Below are 27,148 nucleotides of genomic sequence, written 5' to 3'. Positions count from 1 at the left end.
ACTTTTTCTTTCTTTCTTTAAAATATGAATGACGATGACGACGACGAGAATAATAAAACAGCAGCAGTTGTTGTGGTGGGGTTGTTGTGCGTTTGTATTTTCTCGCGTGCGTTTCACTTGTTAACCCTCTCTTTTTACAAGAAAAAACTTGAGCGGCGTTGAATTCGGCGTCCGCTACGGACTCGACTCTCGACGCCGACTGCCGTATGTGTGGTGCACGCGAACGATATGAACGTGTAAACTCTGATATGTGAATAAAGTGATTTTGATTTGATTTTACTATTTATTAATTACATAATATTAAATATGCATTGCGGCTTCGAAGAAAAAATCGCTCTTTTAATTTTTACTTACTTTTTTTTTTATGGAATAGGAGGACAAACGAGCGTACGGGTCACCTGGTGTTAAGTGATCACCGCCGCCCACATTCTCTTGCAACACCAGAGGAATCACAAGAGCGTTGCCGGCCTTTAAGGAAGGTGTACTTACTTACTCACATTCGTTTTTCGCGATTTTCAGCAAAACGGTAGGTAAGTTTTATCATAAAAGTATCTCGGACAAAAATTGTAGATCGTAAAATTATCCATTAAAAATGTACCGATACTTTTTTTCCTACGAGCCACCGTTTCTGAGATATAACGATTCAAAAAGTTAGTTTCCACGCCACCTATGAGGTAGTGTACTTAGCGCGTTTTTATAAGTTTTTGAATAGTTAATATCTCAGAAACGGTGGCTCGTAGGAAAAAAAGTATCGGTACATTTTTTATAGATAATTTAATGATCTACATTTTTTTTCTGAGGTATTTTTATGATAAATTAATAATTAATAATTTATTTTATTTAAATTAAAAAAAAAGAAAAACGGACAGCACATGCAATTATTAGGGGACACGAATATTGGTCCAAAACTATAAAGTTCTGGTTTACAAGGAACAAGAGAAGTATGGGAGGTGGGCCCACAAGAAGATCTATTGATGGAATAAAGGCCACAGCGGGAAGACATGGCTCAGATCGGCTGAAGAGGGTCGGGCCCCCACTTTGCATAGTTACCAACTTCGACACATCCCCGCCCTTTACAAGTGCGTACGCGAGGGGGTGGTGTTGGGTTTTATACCAAAAGAAATATGAATGTGCATATCCTCCGTCACCCAGTAGATCCATTGCATAGTTCAGTGGAACAAATGTGGCTTACAATGACCCTTAATGGAAGGAAGTTAGTGATTGGCACTGCATATCGGCCACCTTGGATGAGCATTGACTTATTTTTTAATGCATTGACAGATACAATTAGTTCCATTCCTATTTATGATAATTTGATTTTACTTGGAGATATTAATATGCTTTGTAATAATCACAGTGACAAATGTAAATTAAATACCTTTATTTCATGTTTTAACTTGACACAAGTTGTTACAGAACCAACTCACTTCACAACATCTAGTCAAACTCTTATTGATATTGTTTGCACTGATTTGAATACTAAAAATACTATAGTAGAGCCTTTAGGCTATATATTAGGACACTGTCTTATTGTATGTGAATTTAATATTAAATGCAATAAACCCAAACCCAAAACAATAACATACAGACCTAAAAACATGATATGTGCGGACAGTTTTGATGATTATTTGAGATGTGTGAAATGGGACTTAATATCATCACTTGACAATGTTAATGAAATGGTCAGGTTACTGAACCATAACGTATTAACTATATTTAATATTCATGCGCCTATAAAAACTATAATTGTCAAAGATCCCAGCCATCCATGGATAACTGACACAATTAAAATTATGATGAGGCTGAGGGATAAGGCTATGATGGATTTCCATAAGACAAGGCTACCTTCAAAAAAAGAGTATTATAAAATATTAAAATCATCTGTAAATAAAGCACTTTTCTTTGAAAAGTCTGCATTTTTTAAACATCATATAAATAATAAGATAAATCAACCGGAACAACTATGGAAAAACTTAATAAATGTCTTATTACCTAAAAATAATAATATTGAATTGCCAATGTACTTTAGTGACCCGGATATGATCAATAATCATTTTTTAATTGTAAGCTGTATTTCACATTGAGATGGTTGATCTGGATGAAATTTATAAAATCATACAGAGCCTTAAGTCAAATGCCGAGGGTTGTGATAATATTACTCTGGAAATGCTTATTATGACATTTACATACACAGACACAATAAAAAACATTATAAATAAGTCTTTTAGCACATCCACATGCCCAGATATATGGAAAACTGCAATTGTGAAGCCTATTCAAAAAAACCAAACCCATGTGAGTTAAAAGATCTTAGGCCTATAAGTATATTGCCATGTTTATCAAAGGTGTTGGAGAAAGCTGTTTGTATACAATTAACGAAATATCTTGAAGATAATAATATTTTACCTGAAGTACAGTCAGGATTCCGAAAAGGTCGAAGTACAGTAAGAGCTTTGCTTGATGTTACTGACAATATACTCCATGCACAAGACAATGGGATGTGTACACTTCTAGTGTTGTTAGATTTCTCTATGGCATTTGACTCAATAAATACCACTTTGCTGCTTTCCAAACTTAGATACTATGGAGTTGATAACAGTGCTTTGAAATGGTTTAACAGTTACTTGAGCAATCGCTCTCAATATGTGAAATTACAGAGAAATGATGGGACTACAATATTTTCAAATAAGGTTAGTGTAAATCGAGGAGTACCTCAGGGTTCTATATTGGGTCCAATTCTCTTCATTCTATATGCTGCCGATATTAAAAGCCATATTCAGTACTGTAATTTTCACATTTATGCAGATGATATACAGGTGTATATCTCTTGCTTGCCTGCAGACATTGATCAAACCATTAAAAAACTTAATGAAGATCTAGCTAGGATAGCAATGTGGTCCAAAAAAAATGACCTTCTACTCAATGTAAACCTATTAGATGTAAGGACCAAGTCAAAAAGCATAATACAATTAATAAGTATTCTCAACAAAATAATAGTTTTAATGTTTAGTGACGAAGTTGGAAGACATATGTGTCATTCACTGAATAAATATTTGAATTATCAGATAACTAACTACTGTATGCCTGCCTGTTCTTACCAGGGCATTGTTAAGAATATTTGTAATTTTAAATTTTCTCCTAAGAGCATTGTAATTGTATTTATAGGACAGACAAGGAATATGAACAAAAAAGAACTACAAAAAAATGTACAAAAACTGAGTTTATAAAATGTTAGGCAATTAGTATTGTTCACTTTTCCATATAGTAGAAACTTGTCCTATGAACAAAATTATTCAACATATGCATTAAATTTATCACTGCATATGATGACCCAATATAATAGCAAATTACATGTAATTGACATCAATAATTATATAAATATTAACTATTTTATAGAAAAGTACAATTGTATTTCCAAATTTCACAAAAACAGAATAGCTGTTGCATTATCATATTGTATAAATAACTCAACCAAATATTTGGTTAGCCTGACTGCCTCTTTTGGGCAACATACTAGTTGTAGTTTACAGACATGTATGGAAAATTGTCCAACTAATGATTGCCAAATTGCCTCTATTGGGCAAGCAAATAGTTTTAAGACTTTGGAAAGCATTCCAAACAATTTTTTTTAGATAAGTGTACAATAGAGAATGCCTCTAGCTCAGACTTTTTGTTTAATACTTATTCTTGTAAACATTCAAATGTTAAACGAAATACAAAAAATTTTAAACTTATAAACTTAGTACACCAAAATATACAGGGTATGCTAGGTAAAGATTTGGAAATAGAGTTATTCATGAACTGTGACAATATAGATAAACTGTGCATTACAGAACATTGGCTAAAATGTCATCAGTTAATTTTTAATTTAAATAGTCACCAGATTGGTAGTTCATTCAGTAGAGAACAAGCCATACATGGTGGCACTTTAATACTGATCAGTAATGAACTGAATATAAGGAGCGGAAAGACATTGTCAGACTCTCAATAGAACGGATTATTGAAATAGCCTGTGTTGAATTGGAGCAATTAATTATTATGAGCATATACAGACCACCCTCGGCACCATATGACAGTTTTGAAAATGTAATGGAGAAAGCTGTATCAATGATTTGTAATAAAAACAAAAAAAAAAATTATATGTGGAGACTTCAATGTAGATTTATTAGAGGAAAATTCCTCTTTGTGCACCAAATTAAAAGGTTTGTTTCAATCATTTAACTGTAAAAATATATTTTTAGAACCTAGTAGACTTACATCTTTTTCAGCAACATGCATAGACAATATTTTTACAGATTGTAATACAATAACTAGTAAGTATATTATAAGTAAGCTTACTTCTGACCACTGTGGTCAGCAAGTACATTTAAATTGCCTAGTGTTACTAATAAATCTAAAGAAGAATGTACTGTAATAACAAAAACCACAAAACACTTTGAAATATTTAAACATAACTTGATGTTAAAACTACCATCACTTAAAGTATGTGAAATCCCTAATACACATTATAATGAATTTTTTAAAATTGTTAGTGAGGAATATAACTCAGTATTTACACCCAAGACTATTTTTATAAATAAAAGGCCATGCTTTAGCGACTGGGCTACTGTAGGCATCCATAAAAGTAGAAAACGACTGTATGAATCATATAATGAGAAAAAATTTAACACAAGTGTTAAATTCATTAGTTATGTTAAAAAATATTCCAAAATATTTAAAATAGCATGTAGAACAGCTAAATCTCGTTTTTTAAGTGAAAAGATTAAGAATAGCAATGATAAAATAAAAACCACTTGGAGCATTATTAATGCTGAGACAGGAAAGTCTAAATCACATAAGACTGATTATTGCCTACAATATAACGGGAAAACGGTTAAATCAGAAACTGAAATAGCTTCATTATTTGACAATTTCTTTTTGAATATCCCAATCTCAACAACTGAGTCCCTAAATTCTTCACCTCTACTAGCTGAAACTATGTTGAAAGAAAATGTCGAAGAATGTTCTAAATATTTTAAATTTCAATATGTGCACTATACTGAGGTCGTTAAAGTATTTAACTCTTTAAAATTAAAAAATACAATTGACATCTGGGGTCATTCTGTCAGTTTAATTAAAACTATAATCTCTGTCATAGCTCCACAATTAGCAATAATATTTAATAAATGTATTGACTGTGGTACCTTTCCTGATCTGATGAAATACAGTAAGACAATACCTGTTTTTAAATCAGGTAATACTAGTGATCTCTCAAATTTTAGACCTATATCTGTATTGCCTGTTTTCAGTAAAATCTTTGAAAAACTTATTTTAAATCAAATGCAGACACACTTTAGTACTTTGCTGACGTGTAAACAGTTTGGATTTACGAAAGGTCGCTCAACAACTGATGCGGGTGTTGAGCTTATTCATCATATCTATGATGCCTGGGAGGATTCAATGGATGCGCTCGGTGTTTTTTGTGATCTATCTAAGGCATTCGATTGCGTCCAACACGAGACTCTTATCAGGAAATTACAACACTATGGCATCAGGAACAATGCGCTGACACTTATTAGTTCTTATTTAGAAAATAGAATTCAGACTGTTGATATAAATGGAAAGCGCGCCCCTGGATCAACCATAAAAATGGGTGTCCCACAGGGTTCAATTCTTGGTCCATTTCTATTCTTGATCTATATAAATGATTTGCCATATGTTGTTAAGGATAATCATGAAATTGTTCTATTCGCTGATGACACATCCCTTTTATTTGAGATTAAAAGACGTGAATCAGTCTTGGATGATGTAAACAATGCTTTGTCTAAAATTGTTCATTGGTTCAATGCTAATAATTTGCTTTTGAATAGTAAGAAAACTAAATGTATTAAATTCATAACCCCAAATGTCAGTCAGGTGAATTCAAATGTACTTGTGAACGGGGAGTACTTGGAACTTGTAGACACCACATTTTTTTTGGGTATTACTTTAGACGCAAAACTCCAATGGCGTCCACATATAGCTGGTTTGGCGAAAAGACTTAGTTCTGCAGCATTTGCTGTAAGGAAAATTCACCAGCTCACAAACGAAGACACGGCACATGTCGTATATTTTAGTTATTTCCATACTGTTATGTCTTACGGTATATTACTGTGGGGACACGTTAGTGATATTCAAACGATTTTTGTGCTGCAGAAAAGAGCTGTTCGAGCAATCTACAATCTGTCCAGTAGACATTCGTTGAGAGATAAATTTAAGGAGATCAACATATTAACAGTACCATGTCAATACATATTTGAAAACCTAATATTTGTGCATAAAAATATAGATCGTTTTAAAAAAAACAGTGACATTCATAACTGCAACACTAGAAACAAACATAATCTTGCTCTGATTCACACAAGGCTAACGAAAATAGACAAATCATTCAGAGGACAATGTGTCCGTTTTTATAATAAAATCCCTGAAGAAATTTGCAAACTACAATTAAAAAAGTTTAAAATATTTGTTAAACAGAAACTTTTAAAAAAAGCTTATTATACAATTAAAGATTATATAACAGATAAAAGTGCATGGGATTAAAGCAATGTAAATAATATTATAATAATTTAGCAGTAGGACTGTATTATTCTATTATTTGTATATTTTCTTGACTTCAAAAAGTGATGCGGTTATCCTATTTTGAGAAATAAACTATTTGAATTTGAATGCAGATAAAACCAAGTATTTGATATGTGGTAGTAAGCAACAAGTAAATAAAATAAATACATTAGAAAAAGTAAGGCTTAACGGTGAATTAATTGAGCAAATATATGAAGTAAGAAATTTAGGGCTGATAATGGACACTGACTTGCGATTTGAGAAGCATGTTGCACAATCAGTTCAGAACTGCTTCTATAGGCTGAAAATTTTGTACCGATTAAGACCCTATGTAACTGACAGACTGCGTGTTCAATTAGCTGAGTCACTAATACTCTTAAAACTCAACTACATGGACACAGTAGTTGGACCCCGTCTATTAGGAAAAACCCAAAATCTTATACAACGTGTTCAAAATGCGTGTGCTCGTTTTTGCTTTAACATTTCTTTAAGGGCTTATGTGACACCATACCTTAATAAACACTGTATCCTAAAATTGAGACACAGGCGTAAGCTTCACTTAGCTTGCCTGCTCTTTGATGTAATAAAGTACAAGTTTCCTACTTATTTATATAAAAAGCTCTCCAGGTTTTCCAGTCATAGGGCCTGTGATACTCGAAAGGCTGTTATGCAAATCACAATACCACAACACAGTTCAGCAGCCTTTCGAGGAAGTTTTAGCTATGCTGCTTCCAAGTGTTGGAACAATATTCCACCGCCACTGAGGAGCCTGAAATGCAAGGAATACAGTTTTAAATTAAAAATCAAACAGTTTATGCTAGATCATCAAAAAAAGCAGGAAATACTGAGATATGAAACCTGTATTTTATAAAAGTATATTGCTTAGTATTTTCTATTTTATAAGATTATAATACAAGGTGCAAGGATACTCACCAAGAGTGTCTTCTCCATTATCTATGTCAGGTAAAGTTTTATTTTACATCTCAGTCTAATAACATTAACCCATATTTAAGTAGTGCAATTATGAGTAGGTACCGTACTTTAGTCGTTTTTAGTTATATATAGTTGGTTACTTTTAATTAGTTAATATTTTAATGTATATTCTTTTTGTTTCACTCAAAAACAAACAATAATAAATAAATAATGTAAATTGTAAACTGATCTGTGATCACATATTACTTTAATGTTTCGAACTCAGATTGACATTTAATAGAGTTGTCAACTTAGAAACTTCAGGGAATTGAGAACTCAACTTGTTTACTCAGTCTACGCAATAATTACTATATAATAATTATCTTTAAGGCGACGTCACCAAATGGCCCAACGGAAGACCAGCGCTGGTTTTCAAACCAGCAAATATGCTGAGTTGGGACCACTTTGTGACGTATAGAAAATAATATTTCTCAATTTTGTTTCATGTTTTATTGTACTATCGTCATGAATAAACTTTTTCTTTCTTTCTTTAAAATATGAATGACGATGACGACGACGAGAATAATAAAACAGCAGCAGTTGTTGTGGTGGGGTTGTTGTGCGTTTGTATTTTCTCGCGTGCGTTTCACTTGTTAACCCTCTCTTTTTACAAGAAAAAACTTGAGCGGCGTTGAATTCGGCGTCCGCTACGGACTCGACTCTCGACGCCGACTGCCGTATGTGTGGTGCACGCGAACGATATGAACGTGTAAACTCTGATATGTGAATAAAGTGATTTTGATTTGATTTTACTATTTATTAATTACATAATATTAAATATGCATTGCGGCTTCGAAGAAAAAATCGCTCTTTTAATTTTTACTTACTTTTTTTTTTATGGAATAGGAGGACAAACGAGCGTACGGGTCACCTGGTGTTAAGTGATCACCGCCGCCCACATTCTCTTGCAACACCAGAGGAATCACAAGAGCGTTGCCGGCCTTTAAGGAAGGTGTACTTACTTACTCACATTCGTTTTTCGCGATTTTCAGCAAAACGGTAGGTAAGTTTTATCATAAAAGTATCTCGGACAAAAATTGTAGATCGTAAAATTATCCATTAAAAATGTACCGATACTTTTTTTCCTACGAGCCACCGTTTCTGAGATATAACGATTCAAAAAGTTAGTTTCCACGCCACCTATGAGGTAGTGTACTTAGCGCGTTTTTATAAGTTTTTGAATAGTTAATATCTCAGAAACGGTGGCTCGTAGGAAAAAAAGTATCGGTACATTTTTTATAGATAATTTAATGATCTACATTTTTTTTCTGAGGTATTTTTATGATAAATTAATAATTAATAATTTATTTTATTTAAATTAAAAAAAAAGAAAAACGGACAGCACATGCAATTATTAGGGGACACGAATATTGGTCCAAAACTATAAAGTTCTGGTTTACAAGGAACAAGAGAAGTATGGGAGGTGGGCCCACAAGAAGATCTATTGATGGAATAAAGGCCACAGCGGGAAGACATGGCTCAGATCGGCTGAAGAGGGTCGGGCCCCCACTTTGCATAGTTACCAACTTCGACACATCCCCGCCCTTTACAAGTGCGTACGCGAGGGGGTGGTGTTGGGTTTTATACCAAAAGAAATATGAATGTGCATATCCTCCGTCACCCAGTAGATCCATTGCATAGTTCAGTGGAACAAATGTGGCTTACAATGACCCTTAATGGAAGGAAGTTAGTGATTGGCACTGCATATCGGCCACCTTGGATGAGCATTGACTTATTTTTTAATGCATTGACAGATACAATTAGTTCCATTCCTATTTATGATAATTTGATTTTACTTGGAGATATTAATATGCTTTGTAATAATCACAGTGACAAATGTAAATTAAATACCTTTATTTCATGTTTTAACTTGACACAAGTTGTTACAGAACCAACTCACTTCACAACATCTAGTCAAACTCTTATTGATATTGTTTGCACTGATTTGAATACTAAAAATACTATAGTAGAGCCTTTAGGCTATATATTAGGACACTGTCTTATTGTATGTGAATTTAATATTAAATGCAATAAACCCAAACCCAAAACAATAACATACAGACCTAAAAACATGATATGTGCGGACAGTTTTGATGATTATTTGAGATGTGTGAAATGGGACTTAATATCATCACTTGACAATGTTAATGAAATGGTCAGGTTACTGAACCATAACGTATTAACTATATTTAATATTCATGCGCCTATAAAAACTATAATTGTCAAAGATCCCAGCCATCCATGGATAACTGACACAATTAAAATTATGATGAGGCTGAGGGATAAGGCTATGATGGATTTCCATAAGACAAGGCTACCTTCAAAAAAAGAGTATTATAAAATATTAAAATCATCTGTAAATAAAGCACTTTTCTTTGAAAAGTCTGCATTTTTTAAACATCATATAAATAATAAGATAAATCAACCGGAACAACTATGGAAAAACTTAATAAATGTCTTATTACCTAAAAATAATAATATTGAATTGCCAATGTACTTTAGTGACCCGGATATGATCAATAATCATTTTTTAATTGTAAGCTGTATTTCACATTGAGATGGTTGATCTGGATGAAATTTATAAAATCATACAGAGCCTTAAGTCAAATGCCGAGGGTTGTGATAATATTACTCTGGAAATGCTTATTATGACATTTACATACACAGACACAATAAAAAACATTATAAATAAGTCTTTTAGCACATCCACATGCCCAGATATATGGAAAACTGCAATTGTGAAGCCTATTCAAAAAAACCAAACCCATGTGAGTTAAAAGATCTTAGGTCTATAAGTATATTGCCATGTTTATCAAAGGTGTTGGAGAAAGCTGTTTGTATACAATTAACGAAATATCTTGAAGATAATAATATTTTACCTGAAGTACAGTCAGGATTCCGAAAAGGTCGAAGTACAGTAAGAGCTTTGCTTGATGTTACTGACAATATACTCCATGCACAAGACAATGGGATGTGTACACTTCTAGTGTTGTTAGATTTCTCTATGGCATTTGACTCAATAAATACCACTTTGCTGCTTTCCAAACTTAGATACTATGGAGTTGATAACAGTGCTTTGAAATGGTTTAACAGTTACTTGAGCAATCGCTCTCAATATGTGAAATTACAGAGAAATGATGGGACTACAATATTTTCAAATAAGGTTAGTGTAAATCGAGGAGTACCTCAGGGTTCTATATTGGGTCCAATTCTCTTCATTCTATATGCTGCCGATATTAAAAGCCATATTCAGTACTGTAATTTTCACATTTATGCAGATGATATACAGGTGTATATCTCTTGCTTGCCTGCAGACATTGATCAAACCATTAAAAAACTTAATGAAGATCTAGCTAGGATAGCAATGTGGTCCAAAAAAAATGACCTTCTACTCAATGTTAACCTATTAGATGTAAGGACCAAGTCAAAAAGCATAATACAATTAATAAGTATTCTCAACAAAATAATAGTTGTAATGTTTAGTGACGAAGTTGGAAGACATATGTGTCATTCACTGAATAAATATTTGAATTATCAGATAACTAACTACTGTATGCCTGCCTCTTCTTACCAGGGCATTGTTAAGAATATTTGTAATTTTAAATTTTCTCCTAACAGCATTGTAATTGTATTTATAGGACAGACAAGGAATATGAACAAAAAAGAACTACAAAAAAATGTACAAAAACTGAGTTTATTAAATGTTAGGCAATTAGTATTCTTCACTTTTCCATATAGTAGGAACTTGTCCTATGAACAAAATTATTCAACATATGCATTAAATTTATCACTGCATATGATGACCCAATATAATAGCAAATTACATGTAATTGACATCAATAATTATATAAATAGTAACTATTTTATAGAAAAGTACAATTATATTTCCAAATTTCACAAAAACAGAATAGCTGTTGCATTATCATATTATATAAATAACTCAACCAAATATTTGGTTAGCCTGACTGCCTCTTTTGGGCAACATACTAGTTGTAGTTTACAGACATGTATGGAAAATTGTCCAACTAATGATTGCCAAATTGCCTCTATTGGGCAAGCAAATAGTTTTAAGACTTTGGAAAGCATTCCAAACAATTTTTTTTAGATAAGTGTACAATAGAGAATGCCTCTAGCTCAGACTTTTTGTTAAATACTTATTCTTGTAAACATTCAAATGTTAAACGAAATACAAAAAATGTTAAACTTATAAACTTAGTACACCAAAATATACAGGGTATGCTAGGTAAAGATTTGGAAATAGAGTTATTCATGAACTGTGACAATATAGATATACTGTGCATTACAGAACATTGGCTAAAATGTCATCAGTTAATTTTTAATTTAAATAGTCACCAGATTGGTAGTTCATTCAGTAGAGAACAAGCCATACATGGTGGCTCTTTAATACTGATCAGTAATGAACTGAATATAAGGAGCGGAAAGACATTGTCAGACTCTCAATAGAACGGATTATTGAAATAGCCTGTGTTGAATTGGAGCAATTAATTATTATGAGCATATACAGACCACCCTCGGCACCATATGACAGTTTTGAAAATGTAATGGAGAAAGCTGTATCAATGATTTGTAATAAAAACAAAAAAAAAATTATGTGTGGAGACTTCAATGTAGATTTATTATTGGAAAATTCCTCTTTGTGCACCAAATTAAAAGGTTTGTTTCAATCATTTAACTGTAAAAATATATTTTTAGAACCTAGTAGACTTACATCTTTTTCAGCAACATGCATAGACAATATTTTTACAGATTGTAATACAATAACTAGTAAGTATATTATAAGTAAGCTTACTTCTGACCACTGTGGTCAGCAAGTACATTTAAATTGCCTAGTGTTACTAATAAATCTAAAGAAGAATGTACTGTAATAACAAAAACCACAAAACACTTTGAAATATTTAAACATAAGTTGATGTTAAAACTACCATCACTTAAAGTATGTGAAATCCCTAATACACATTATAATGAATTTTTTAAAATTGTTAGTGAGGAATATAACTCAGTATTTACACCCAAGACTATTTTTATAAATAAAAGGCCATGCTTTAGCGACTGGGCTACTGTAGGTATCCATAAAAGTAGAAAACGACTGTATGAATCATATAATGAGAAAAAATTTAACACAAGTGTTAAATTCATTAGTTATGTTAAAAAATATTCCAAAATATTTAAAATAGCATGTAGAACAGCTAAATCTCGTTTTTTAAGTGAAAAGATTAAGAATAGCAATGATAAAATAAAAACCACTTGGAGCATTATTAATGCTGAGACAGGAAAGTCTAAATCACATAAGACTGATTATTGCCTACAATATAACGGGAAAACGGTTAAATCAGAAACTGAAATAGCTTCATTATTTGACAATTTCTTTTTGAATATCCCAATCTCAACAACTGAGTCCCTAAATTCTTCACCTCTACTAGCTGAAACTATGTTGAAAGAAAATGTCGAAGAATGTTCTAAATATTTTAAATTTCAAAAAGTTAGTTAAAGTATTTAACTCTTTAAAATTAAAAAATACAATTGACATCTGGGGTCATTCTGTCAGTTTAATTAAAACTATAATCTCTGTCATAGCTCCACAATTAGCAATAATATTTAATAAATGTATTGACTGTGGTACCTTTCCTGATCTGATGAAATACAGTAAGACAATACCTGTTTTTAAATCAGGTAATACTAGTGATCTCTCAAATTTTAGACCTATATCTGTATTGCCTGTTTTCAGTAAAATCTTTGAAAAACTTATTTTAAATCAAATGCAGACACACTTTAGTACTTTGCTGACGTGTAAACAGTTTGGATTTACGAAAGGTCGCTCAACAACTGATGCGGGTGTTGAGCTTATTCATCATATCTATGATGCCTGGGAGGATTCAATGGATGCGCTCGGTGTTTTTTGTGATCTATCTAAGGCATTCGATTGCGTCCAACACGAGACTCTTATCAGGAAATTACAACACTATGGCATCAGGAACAATGCGCTGACACTTATTAGTTCTTGTTTAGAAAATAGAATTCAGACTGTTGATATAAATGGAAAGCGCGCCCCTGGATCAACCATAAAAATGGGTGTCCCACAGGGTTCAATTCTTGGTCCATTTCTATTCTTGATCTATATAAATGATTTGCCATATGTTGTTAAGGATAATCATGAAATTGTTCTATTCGCTGATGACACATCCCTTTTATTTGAGAATAAAAGACGTGAATCAGTCTTGGATGATGTAAACAATGCTTTGTCTAAAATTGTTCATTGGTTCAATGCTAATAATTTGCTTTTGAATAGTAAGAAAACTAAATGTATTAAATTCATAACCCCAAATGTCAGTCAGGTGAATTCAAATGTACTTGTGAACGGGGAGTACTTGGAACTTGTAGACACCACATTTTTTTTGGGTATTACTTTAGACGCAAAACTCCAATGGCGTCCACATATAGCTGGTTTGGCGAAAAGACTTAGTTCTGCAGCATTTGCTGTAAGGAAAATTCACCAGCTCACAAACGAAGACACGGCACATGTCGTATATTTTAGTTATTTCCATACTGTTATGTCTTACGGTATATTACTGTGGGGACACGTTAGTGATATTCAAACGATTTTTGTGCTGCAGAAAAGAGCTGTTCGAGCAATCTACAATCTGTCCAGTAGACATTCGTTGAGAGATAAATTTAAGGAGATCAACATATTAACAGTACCATGTCAATACATATTTGAAAACCTAATATTTGTGCATAAAAATATAGATCGTTTTAAAAAAAACAGTGACATTCATAACTGCAACACTAGAAACAAACATAATCTTGCTCTGATTCACACAAGGCTAACGAAAATAGACAAATCATTCAGAGGACAATGTGTCCGTTTTTATAATAAAATCCCTGAAGAAATTTGCAAACTACAATTAGAAAAGTTTAAAATATTTGTTAAACAGAAACTTTTAAAAAAAGCTTATTATACAATTAAAGATTATATAACAGATAAAAGTGCATGGGATTAAAGCAATGTAAATAATATTATAATAATTTAGCAGTAGGACTGTATTATTCTATTATTTGTATATTTTCTTGACTTCAAAAAGTGATGCGGTTATCCTATTTTGAGAAATAAACTATTTGAATTTGAATGCAGATAAAACCAAGTATTTGATATGTGGTAGTAAGCAACAAGTAAATAAAATAAATACATTAGAAAAAGTAAGGCTTAACGGTGAATTAATTGAGCAAATATATGAAGTAAGAAATTTAGGGCTGATAATGGACACTACTGACTTGCGATTTGAGAAGCATGTTGCACAATCAGTTCAGAACTGCTTCTATAGGCTGAAAATTTTCTACCGATTAAGACCCTATGTAACTGACAGACTGCGTGTTCAATTAGCTGAGTCACTAATACTCTCAAAACTCAACTACATGGACACAGTAATTGGACCCCGTCTATTAGGAAAAACCCAAAATCTTATACAACGTGTTCAAAATGCGTGTGCTCGTTTTTGCTTTAACATTTCTTTAAGGGCTTATGTGACACCATACCTTAATAAACACTGTATCCTAAAATTGAGACACAGGCGTAAGCTTCACTTAGCTTGCCTGCTCTTTGATGTAATAAAGTACAAGTTTCCTACTTATTTATATAAAAAACTCTCCTGGTTTTCCAGTCATAGGGCCTGTGATACTCGAAAGGCTGTTATGCAAATCACAATACCACAACACAGTTCAGCAGCCTTTCGAGGAAGTTTTAGCTATGCTGCTTCCAAGTGTTGGAACAATATTCCACCGCCACTGAGGAGCCTGAAATGCAAGGAATACAGTTTTAAATTAAAAATCAAACAGTTTATGCTAGATCATCAAAAAAAGCAGGAAATACTGAGATATGAAACCTGTATTTTATAAAAGTATATTGCTTAGTATTTTCTATTTTATAAGATTATAATACAAGGTGCAAGGATACTCACCAAGAGTGTCTTCTCCATTATCTATGTCAGGTAAAGTTTTATTTTACATCTCAGTCTAATAACATTAACCCATATTTAAGTAGTGCAATTATGAGTAGGTACCGTACTTTAGTCGTTTTTAGTTATATATAGTTGGTTACTTTTAATTAGTTAATATTTTAATGTATATTCTTTTTGTTTCACTCAAAAACAAACAATAATAAATAAATAATGTAAATTGTAAACTGATCTGTGATCACATATTACCTATTACTTTAATGTTTCGAACTCAGATTGACATTTAATAGAGTTGTCAACTTAGAAACTTCAGGGAATTGAGAACTCAACTTGTTTACTCAGTCTACGCAATAATTACTATATAATAATTATCTTTAAGGCGACGTCACCAAATGGCCCAACGGAAGACCAGCGCTGGTTTTCAAACCAGCAAATATGCTGAGTTGGGACCACTTTGTGACGTATAGAAAATAATATTTCTCAATTTTGTTTCATGTTTTATTGTACTATCGTCATGAATAAACTTTTTCTTTCTTTCTTTAAAATATGAATGACGATGACGACGACGAGAATAATAAAACAGCAGCAGTTGTTGTGGTGGGGTTGTTGTGCGTTTGTATTTTCTCGCGTGCGTTTCACTTGTTAACCCTCTCTTTTTACAAGAAAAAACTTGAGCGGCGTTGAATTCGGCGTCCGCTACGGACTCGACTCTCGACGCCGACTGCCGTATGTGTGGTGCACGCGAACGATATGAACGTGTAAACTCTGATATGTGAATAAAGTGATTTTGATTTGATTTTACTATTTATTAATTACATAATATTAAATATGCATTGCGGCTTCGAAGAAAAAATCGCTCTTTTAATTTTTACTTACTTTTTTTTTATGGAATAGGAGGACAAACGAGCGTACGGGTCACCTGGTGTTAAGTGATCACCGCCGCCCACATTCTCTTGCAACACCAGAGGAATCACAAGAGCGTTGCCGGCCTTTAAGGAAGGTGTACTTACTTACTCACATTCGTTTTTCGCGATTTTCAGCAACGGTAGGTAAGTTTTATCATAAAAGTATCTCGGACAAAAATTGTAGATCGTAAAATTATCCATTAAAATTGTATCAATACTTTTTTTTCTTACGAGCCACCGTTTCTGAGATATAACGATTCAAAAAGTTAGTTTCCACGCCACCTATGAGGTAGTGTACTTAGCGCGTTTTTATAAGTTTTTGAATAGTTAATATCTCAGAAACGGTGGCTCGTAGGAAAAAAAGTATCGGTACATTTTTTATAGATAATTTAATGATCTACATTTTTTTTCTGAGGTATTTTTATGATAAATTAATAATTAATAATTTATTTTATTTAAATTAAAAAAAAAAGAAAAACGGACAGCACATGCAATTATTAGGGGACACGAATATTGGTCCAAAACTATAAAGTTCTGGTTTACAAGGAACAAGAGAAGGATGGGAGGTGGGCCCACAAGAAGATCTATTGATGGAATAAAGGCCACAGCGGGAAGACATGGCTCAGATCGGCTGAAGAGGGTCGGGCCCCCACTTTGCATAGTTACCAACTTCGACACATCCCCGCCCTTTACAAGTGCGTACGCGAGGGGGTGGTGTTGGGTTTTATACCAAAAGAAATATGAATGTGCATATCCTCCGTCACCCAGTAGATCCATTGCATAGTTCAGTGGAACAAATGTGGCTTACAATGACCCTTAATGGAAGGAAGTTAGTGATTGGCACTGCATATCGGCCACCTTGGATGAGCATTGACTTATTTTTTAATGCATTGACAGATACAATTAGTTCCATTCCTATTTATGATAATTTGATTTTACTTGGAGATATTAATATGCTTTGTAATAATCATAGTGACAAATGTAAATTAAATACCTTTATTTCATGTTTTAACTTGACACAAGTTGTTACAGAACCAACTCACTTCACAACATCTAGTCAAACTCTTATTGATATTGTTTGCACTGATTTGAATACTAAAAATATTATAGTAGAGCCTTTAGGCTATATATTAGGACACTGTCTTATTGTATGTGAATTTAATATTAAATGCAATAAACCCAAACCCAAAACAATAACATACAGACCTAAAAACATGATATGTGCGGACAGTTTTGATGATTATTTGAGATGTGTGAAATGGGACTTAATATCATCACTTGACAATGTTAATGAAATGGTCAGGTTACTGAACCATAACGTATTAACTATATTTAATATTCATGCGCCTATAAAAACTATAATTGTCAAAGATCCCAGCCATCCATGGATAACTGACACAATTAAAATTATGATGAGGCTGAGGGATAAGGCTATGATGGATTTCCATAAGACAAGGCTACCTTCAAAAAAAGAGTATTATAAAATATTAAAATCATCTGTAAATAAAGCACTTTTCTTTGAAAAGTCTGCATTTTTTAAACATCATATAAATAATAAGATAAATCAACCGAAACAACTATGGAAAAACTTAATAAATGTCTTATTACCTAAAAATAATAATATTGAATTGCCAATGTACTTTAGTGACCCGGATATGATCAATAATCATTTTTTAATTGTAAGCTGTATTTCACATTGAGATGGTTGATCTGGATGAAACTTACAAAATCATACAGAGCCTTAAGTCAAATGCCGAGGGTTGTGATAATATTACTCTGGAAATGCTTATTATGACATTTACATACACAGACACAATAAAAAACATTATAAATAAGTCTTTTAGCACATCCACATGCCCAGATATATGGAAATCTGCAATTGTGAAGCCTATTCAAAAAAACCAAACCCATGTGAGTTAAAAGATCTTAGGCCTATAAGTATATTGCCATGTTTATCAAAGGTGTTGGAGAAAGCTGTTTGTATACAATTAACGAAATATCTTGAAGATAATAATATTTTACCTGAAGTACAGTCAGGATTCCGAAAAGGTCGAAGTACAGTAAGAGCTTTGCTTGATGTTACTGACAATATACTCCATGCACAAGACAATGGGATGTGTACACTTCTAGTGTTGTTAGATTTCTCTATGGCATTTGACTCAATAAATACCACTTTGCTGCTTTCCAAACTTAGATACTATGGAGTTGATAACAGTGCTTTGAAATGGTTTAACAGTTACTTGAGCAATCGCTCTCAATATGTGAAATTACAGAGAAATGATGGGACTACAATATTTTCAAATAAGGTTAGTGTAAATCGAGGAGTACCTCAGGGTTCTATATTGGGTCCAATTCTCTTCATTCTATATGCTGCCGATATTAAAAGCCATATTCAGTACTGTAATTTTCACGTTTATGCAGATGATATACAGGTGTATATCTCTTGCTTGCCTGCAGACATTGATCAAACCATTAAAAAACTTAATGAAGATCTAGCTAGGATAGCAATGTGGTCCAAAAAAAATGACCTTCTACTCAATGTAAACCTATTAGATGTAAGGACCAAGTCAAAAAGCATAATACAATTAATAAGTATTCTCAACAAAATAATAGTTGTAATGTTTAGTGACGAAGTTGGAAGACATATGTGTCATTCACTGAATAAATATTTGAATTATCAGATAACTAACTACTGTATGCCTGCCTGTTCTTACCAGGGCATTGTTAAGAATATTTGTAATTTTAAATTTTCTCCTAAGAGCATTGTAATTGTATTTATAGGACAGACAAGGAATATGAACAAAAATGAACTACAAAAAAATGTACAAAAACTGAGTTTATTAAATGTTAGGCAATTAGTATTGTTCACTTTTCCATATAGTAGAAACTTGTCCTATGAACAAAATTATTCAACATATGCATTAAATTTATCACTGCATATGATGACCCAATATAATAGCAAATTACATGTAATTGACATCAATAATTATATAAATAGTAACTATTTTATAGAAAAGTACAATTGTATTTCCAAATTTCACAAAAACAGAATAGCTGTTGCATTATCATATTATATAAATAACTCAACCAAAAATTTGGTTAGCCTGACTGCCTCTTTTGGGCAACATACTAGTTGTAGTTTACAGACATGTATGGAAAATTGTCTAACTAATGATTGCCAAATTGCCTCTATTGCTTGCGCAAATAGTTTTAAGACTTTGGAAAGCATTCCAAACAATTTTTTTTAGATAAGTGTACAATAGAGAATGCCTCTAGCTCAGACTTTTTGTTAAATACTTATTCTTGTAAACATTCAAATGTTAAACGAAATACAAAAAATGTTAAACTTATAAACTTAGTACACCAAAATATACAGGGTATGCTAGGTAAAGATTTGGAAATAGAGTTATTCATGAACTGTGACAATATAGATATACTGTGCATTACAGAACATTGGCTAAAATGTCATCAGTTAATTTTTAATTTAAATAGTCACCAGATTGGTAGTTCATTCAGTAGAGAACAAGCCATACATGGTGGCTCTTTAATACTGATCAGTAATGAACTGAATATAAGGAGCGGAAAGACATTGTCAGACTCTCAATAGAACGGATTATTGAAATAGCCCTGCACCCTCAGGAACCTCGGATACGATACCCATAATCTTGTTATCATACTTTTGAGCGGTGGCCATCTCGGATTTAAAATTGATCCCAAAATTGTTCTCTGCACCCTCGAGAACCTCGGACACGATATCAATATTGCTGAAAACATAATTGTTTGCGGCAGCCCTCTTGGATTTCAAAAATGATCACAGAATTGATCTCTGCACCCTCGAGGACCTCGGGTACGATATCCATATTGCTGAAATCATAATTTTGTGCGGCGACCATCTTGGATTAGAAAAATGATAACAAAATCGTTTTCAGCACCCTCGAGAACCTCGGACACGATATCCATATTGCTGAAAATATAATTGTTTGCGGCAGCCCTCTTGGATTTCAAAAATGATCACAGAATTGTTCTCTGCACCCTCGAGAACCTCGGAGACGATATACATATTGCTGAAAACATAAATGTTTGCGGCAGCCCTCTTGGATTTCTAAAATGATTGCAGAATTCTTCTCTGCACCCTCGAGAACCTCGGATACGATACCCATAATCTAGTTATCATACTTTTGAGCGGCGGCCATCTCGGATTTAAAAATGATCCCAAAATTGTTTTCTGCACCCTCGAGAACCTCGGACACGATATCCATATTGCTGAAAATATAATTGTTTGCGGCAGCCCTCTTGGATTTCAAAAATGATCACAGAATTGTTATCTGCAAACTCGAGGACCTCGGGTACGATATCCATATTGCTGAAATCGTAATTTTGTGCGGCGGCCATCTTGGATTAAAAAAATGATTACAAAATCGTTCTCAGCACCCTCGAGAACCTAGGATACGATACCTATAATCTAGTTATCATACTTTTGAGCGGTGGCCGTCTCGGATTTAAAAATGATCCCGAAATTGTTTTCTGCACCCTCGAAAACCTCGGACACGATATCCATATTGCTGAAAACATAATTTTGTGCGGCGGCCATCTTGGATTAGGAAATTGATCACAAAATAGTTCTCAGCACCCTCAAGAACCTCGGATACGATACCCATAATGTAGTTATCATAATTTTGAGCGGCGCCCATCTCGGATTTAAAAATGATCCCAAATTTTTTTTCTGCAACCTCGAGAACCTCGGACACGATATCCATATTGCTGAAAACATAATTTTGTGCGGCGGCCATCTTGGATTTCAAAAATGATTACAAAATCGTTCTGTGCACTCTCGAGAACCTCGGATACGATACCCATATTTTTGTGATCACAATCTTGCACGGCGGCTATCTTGGAATTGAAAAATGATCACAAAATCTGTGCACTCTCGAGAACCTCGGATACGATACCCATAATCTAGTTATCATACTTTTGAGCGTCGGCCATCTCGGATTTAAAAATGATCCCAAAATTGTTTTCTGCACCCTCGAGAACCTCGGACACGATATCCATATTGCTGAAAATATAATTGTTTGCGGCAGCCCTCTTGGATTTCAAAAATGATCACAGAATTGTTCTCTGCACCCTCGAGAACCTCGGAGACGATATACATATTGCTGAAAACATAAATGTTTGCGGCAGCCCTCTTGGATTTCTAAAATGATTGCAGAATTCTTCTCTGCACCCTCGAGAACCTCGGATACGATACCCATAATCTAGTTATCATACTTTTGAGCGGCGGCCATCTCGGATTTAAAAATGATCCCAAAATTGTTTTCTGCACCCTCGAGAACCTCGGACACGATATCCATATTGCTGAAAATATAATTGTTTGCGGCAGCCCTCTTGGATTTCAAAAATGATCACAGAATTGTTATCTGCAAACTCGAGGACCTCGGGTACGATATCCATATTGCTGAAATAGTAATTTTGTGCGGCGGCCATCTTGGATTAAAAAAATGATTACAAAATCGTTCTCAGCACCCTCGAGAACCTAGGATACGATACCCATAATGTAGTTATCATACTTTTGAGCTACGGCCATCTTGGATTTGAAAACTGATCACAGAATCGTTCTCTGCACCCTCAAGAACCTCGGATACGATACCCATAATCTAGTTATCATACTTTAGAGCGGTTGCCATCTCGGATTTAAAAATGATCCCAAAATTGTTCTCTGCACCCTCGAAAACCTCGGACACGATATCCATATTGCTGAAAACATAATTGTTTGTGGCAGCCCTCTTGGATTTCAAAAATGATCACAGAATTGTTATCTGCAAACTCGAGGACCTCGGGTACGATATCCATATTGCTGAAATCATAATTTTGTGCGGCGGCCATCTTGGATTAAAAAAATGATTACAAAATCGTTCTCAGCACCCTCGAGAACCTAGGATACGATACCCATAATCTAGTTATCATACTTTTGAGCGGCGGCCGTCCCGGATTTAAAAATGATCCCGAAATTGTTTTCTGCACCCTCGAAAACCTCGGACACGATATCCATATTGCTGAAAACATAATTTTGTGCGGCGGCCATCTTGGATTAGGAAATTGATCACAAAATAGTTCTCAGCATCCTCAAGAACCTCGGATACGATACCCATAATGTAGTTATCATAATTTTGAGCGGCGCCCATCTCGGAATTAAAAATGATCCCAAAATTTTTTTCTGCAACCTCGAGAACCTCGGATGCGATATCCATATTGCTGAAAACATAATTTTGTGCGTCGGCCATCTTGGATTTCAAAAATGATTACAAAATCGTTTTGTGCACTCTCGAGAACCTCGGATACGATACCCATATATTTGTGATCACAATCTTGCACGGCGGCTATCTTGGAATTGAAAAATGATCACAAAATCTGTGTACTCTCAAGAACCTCGGATACGATACCCATATTTTTGTGATCATAATCTTGCACGGCGGCTATCTTGGAATTGAAAAATGATCACAAAATCGTTCTCTGCAACCTCGAGAACCTCTGATACGATACCCATAATGTAGTTATCATAATTTTGAGCGGCGGCCATCTCGGATTTAAAAATGATCCCAAAATTGTTTTCTGCACCCTCGAGAACCTTGGAGACGATATACATATTGCTGAAAACATAATTGTTTGCGGCAGCCCTCTTGGATTTATAAAATGATCGCAGAATCCTTCTCTGCACCCTCGAGAACCTCGGGTACGATATCCATATTGCTGAAATCATAATTTTGTGCGGCGGCCATCTTGGATTAGAAAAATGATTACAAAATCGTTCTCAGCACCCTTGAGAACCTAGGATACGATACCCATAATTTAGTTATCATACTTTTGAGCGGCGGCCATCTCGGATTTAAAAATGATCCCAAAATTGTTTTCTGCACCCTCGAGAACCTTGGACACGATATCCATATTGCTGAAAACATCATTTTGTGCGGCGGCCATCTTGGATGAGAAAAATGATCACAAAATCGTTCTCAGCACCCTCGAGAACCTCGGATACGATACCCATAATGTAGTTATCATACTTTTGAGCGGCAGCCCTCTTGGATTTCAAAAATGATCACAGAATTGTTCTCTGCACCCTCGAGAACCTCGGACACGATATCCATATTGCTGAAAACATAATTTTGTGCGGCGGCCCTCTTGGATTTATAAAATGATCGCAGAATCCTTCTCTGCACCCTCGAGAAACTCGGGTACGATATCCATATTGCTGAAATCATAATTTTGTGCGGCGGCCATCTTGGATTAAAAAAATGATTACAAAATCGTTCTCAGCACCCTCAAGAACCTCGGATACGATACCCATAATGTAGTTATCATAATTTTGAGCGGCGCCCATCTCGGATTTAAAAATGATCCCAAAATTTTTTTCTGCAACCTCGAGAACCTCGGACACGATATCCATATTGCTGAAAACATAATTTTGTGCGGCGGCCATCTTGGATTTCAAAAATGATTACAAAATCGTTCTGTTTACTCTCGAGAACCTCGGATACGATACCCATATTTTTGTGATCACAATCTTGCACGGCGGCTATCTTGGAATTGAAAAATGATCACAAAATCTGTGCACTCTCGAGAACCTCGGATACGATACCCATAATCTAGTTATCATACTTTTGAGCGTCGGCCATCTCGGATTTAAAAATGATCCCAAAATTGTTTTCTGCACCCTCGAGAACCTCGGACACGATATCCATATTGCTGAAAATATAATTGTTTGCGGCAGCCCTCTTGGATTTCAAAAATGATCACAGAATTGTTCTCTGCACCCTCGAGAACCTCGGAGACGATAAACATATTGCTGAAAACATAATTGTTTGCGGCAGCCCTCTTGGATTTCTAAAATGATTGCAGAATTCTTCTCTGCACCCTCGAGAACCTCGGATACGATACCCATAATCTAGTTATCATACTTTTGAGCGGCGGCCATCTCGGATTCAAAAATGATCCCAAAATTGTTTTCTGCACCCTCGAGAACCTCGGACACGATATCCATATTGCTGAAAATATAATTGTTTGCGGCAGACCTCTTGGATTTCAAAAATGATCACAGAATTGTTCTCTGCACCCTCGAGAACCTCGGAGACGATATACATATTGCCGAAAACATAATTGTTTGCGGCAGCCCTCTTGGATTTCTAAAATGATTGCAGAAGTCTTCTCTGCACCCTCGAGAACCTCGGACACGATATCCATATTGCTGAAAACATAATTTTGTGCGGCGGCCATCTTGGATTAGGAAATTGATCACAAAATAGTTCTCAGCACCCTCAAGAACCTCGGATACGATACCCATAATGTAGTTATCATAATTTTGAGCGGCGCCCATCTCGGATTTAAAAATGATCCCAAATTTTTTTTCTGCAACCTCGAGAACCTCGGACACGATATCCATATTGCTGAAAACATAATTTTGTGCGGCGGCCATCTTGGATTTCAAAAATGATTACAAAATCGTTCTGTGCACTCTCGAGAACCTCGGATACGATACCCATATTTTTGTGATCACAATCTTGCACGGCGGCTATCTTGGAATTGAAAAATGATCACAAAATCTGTGCACTCTCGAGAACCTCGGATACGATACCCATAATCTAGTTATCATACTTTTGAGCGTCGGCCATCTCGGATTTAAAAATGATCCCAAAATTGTTTTCTGCACCCTCGAGAACCTCGGACACGATATCCATATTGCTGAAAATATAATTGTTTGCGGCAGCCCTCTTGGATTTCAAAAATGATCACAGAATTGTTCTCTGCACCCTCGAGAACCTCGGAGACGATATACATATTGCTGAAAACATAAATGTTTGCGGCAGCCCTCTTGGATTTCTAAAATGATTGCAGAATTCTTCTCTGCACCCTCGAGAACCTCGGATACGATACCCATAATCTAGTTATCATACTTTTGAGCGGCGGCCATCTCGGATTTAAAAATGATCCCAAAATTGTTTTCTGCACCCTCGAGAACCTCGGACACGATATCCATATTGCTGAAAATATAATTGTTTGCGGCAGCCCTCTTGGATTTCAAAAATGATCACAGAATTTTTCTCTGCACCCTCGAGAACCTCGGATACGATACCCATAATGTAGTTATCATACTTTTGAGCTACGGCCATCTTGGATTTGAAAACTGATCACAGAATCGTTCTCTGCACCCTCAAGAACCTCGGATACGATACCCATAATCTAGTTATCATACTTTAGAGCGGTTGCCATCTCGGATTTAAAAATGATCCCAAAATTGTTCTCTGCACCCTCGAAAACCTCGGACACGATATCCATATTGCTGAAAACATAATTGTTTGCGGCAGCCCTCTTGGATTTCAAAAATGATCACAGAATTGTTATCTGCAAACTCGAGGACCTCGGGTACGATATCCATATTGCTGAAATCATAATTTTGTGCGGCGGCCATCTTGGATTAAAAAAATGATTACAAAATCGTTCTCAGCACCCTCGAGAACCTAGGATACGATACCCATAATCTAGTTATCATACTTTTGAGCGGCGGCCGTCCCGGATTTAAAAATGATCCCGAAATTGTTTTCTGCACCCTCGAAAACCTCGGACACGATATCCATATTGCTGAAAACATAATTTTGTGCGGCGGCCATCTTGGATTAGGAAATTGATCACAAAATAGTTCTCAGCATCCTCAAGAACCTCGGATACGATACCCATAATCTAGTTATCATACTTTTGAGCGTCGGCCATCTCGGATTTAAAAATGATCCCAAAATTGTTTTCTGCACCCTCGAGAACCTCGGACACGATATCCATATTGCTGAAAATATAATTGTTTGCGGCAGCCCTCTTGGATTTCAAAAATGATCACAGAATTGTTCTCTGCACCCTCGAGAACCTCGGAGACGATAAACATATTGCTGAAAACATAATTGTTTGCGGCAGCCCTCTTGGATTTCTAAAATGATTGCAGAATTCTTCTCTGCACCCTCGAGAACCTCGGATACGATACCCATAATCTAGTTATCATACTTTTGAGCGGCGGCCATCTCGGATTCAAAAATGATCCCAAAATTGTTTTCTGCACCCTCGAGAACCTCGGACACGATATCCATATTGCTGAAAATATAATTGTTTGCGGCAGACCTCTTGGATTTCAAAAATGATCACAGAATTGTTCTCTGCACCCTCGAGAACCTCGGAGACGATATACATATTGCCGAAAACATAATTGTTTGCGGCAGCCCTCTTGGATTTCTAAAATGATTGCAGAAGTCTTCTCTGCACCCTCGAGAACCTCGGACACGATATCCATATTGCTGAAAACATAATTTTGTGCGGCGGCCATCTTGGATTAGGAAATTGATCACAAAATAGTTCTCAGCACCCTCAAGAACCTCGGATACGATACCCATAATGTAGTTATCATAATTTTGAGCGGCGCCCATCTCGGATTTAAAAATGATCCCAAATTTTTTTTCTGCAACCTCGAGAACCTCGGACACGATATCCATATTGCTGAAAACATAATTTTGTGCGGCGGCCATCTTGGATTTCAAAAATGATTACAAAATCGTTCTGTGCACTCTCGAGAACCTCGGATACGATACCCATATTTTTGTGATCACAATCTTGCACGGCGGCTATCTTGGAATTGAAAAATGATCACAAAATCTGTGCACTCTCGAGAACCTCGGATACGATACCCATAAT

The 27,148-nt window shown here is 34.9% G+C and overlaps 1 long non-coding RNA gene across 1 annotated transcript in view; it reads right to left on the bottom strand.

Annotated features, from left to right (window-relative positions):
* The window catches only part of LOC126968849 (uncharacterized), a 42,577-nt gene extending 31,371 nt beyond the window's left edge, over positions 1–11,206 (bottom strand). Inside the window, exons 1-2 of the long non-coding RNA XR_007730303.1 lie at positions 10,955–11,206; positions 2,713–2,930 (exon numbers count right to left, since the gene is read on the bottom strand). This is a non-coding gene — a long non-coding RNA (uncharacterized LOC126968849). The remainder of the gene's footprint in view (positions 1–2,712; positions 2,931–10,954) is intronic.
* Positions 11,207–27,148: the final 15,942 nt, after the last annotated feature.

The sequence above is a fragment of the Leptidea sinapis genome, chromosome 16 (assembly GCF_905404315.1).
Source record: "Leptidea sinapis chromosome 16, ilLepSina1.1, whole genome shotgun sequence".
Lineage (NCBI taxonomy): Eukaryota > Metazoa > Arthropoda > Insecta > Lepidoptera > Pieridae > Leptidea > Leptidea sinapis.
This window is presented reverse-complemented; position numbering and strand designations above follow the sequence as displayed.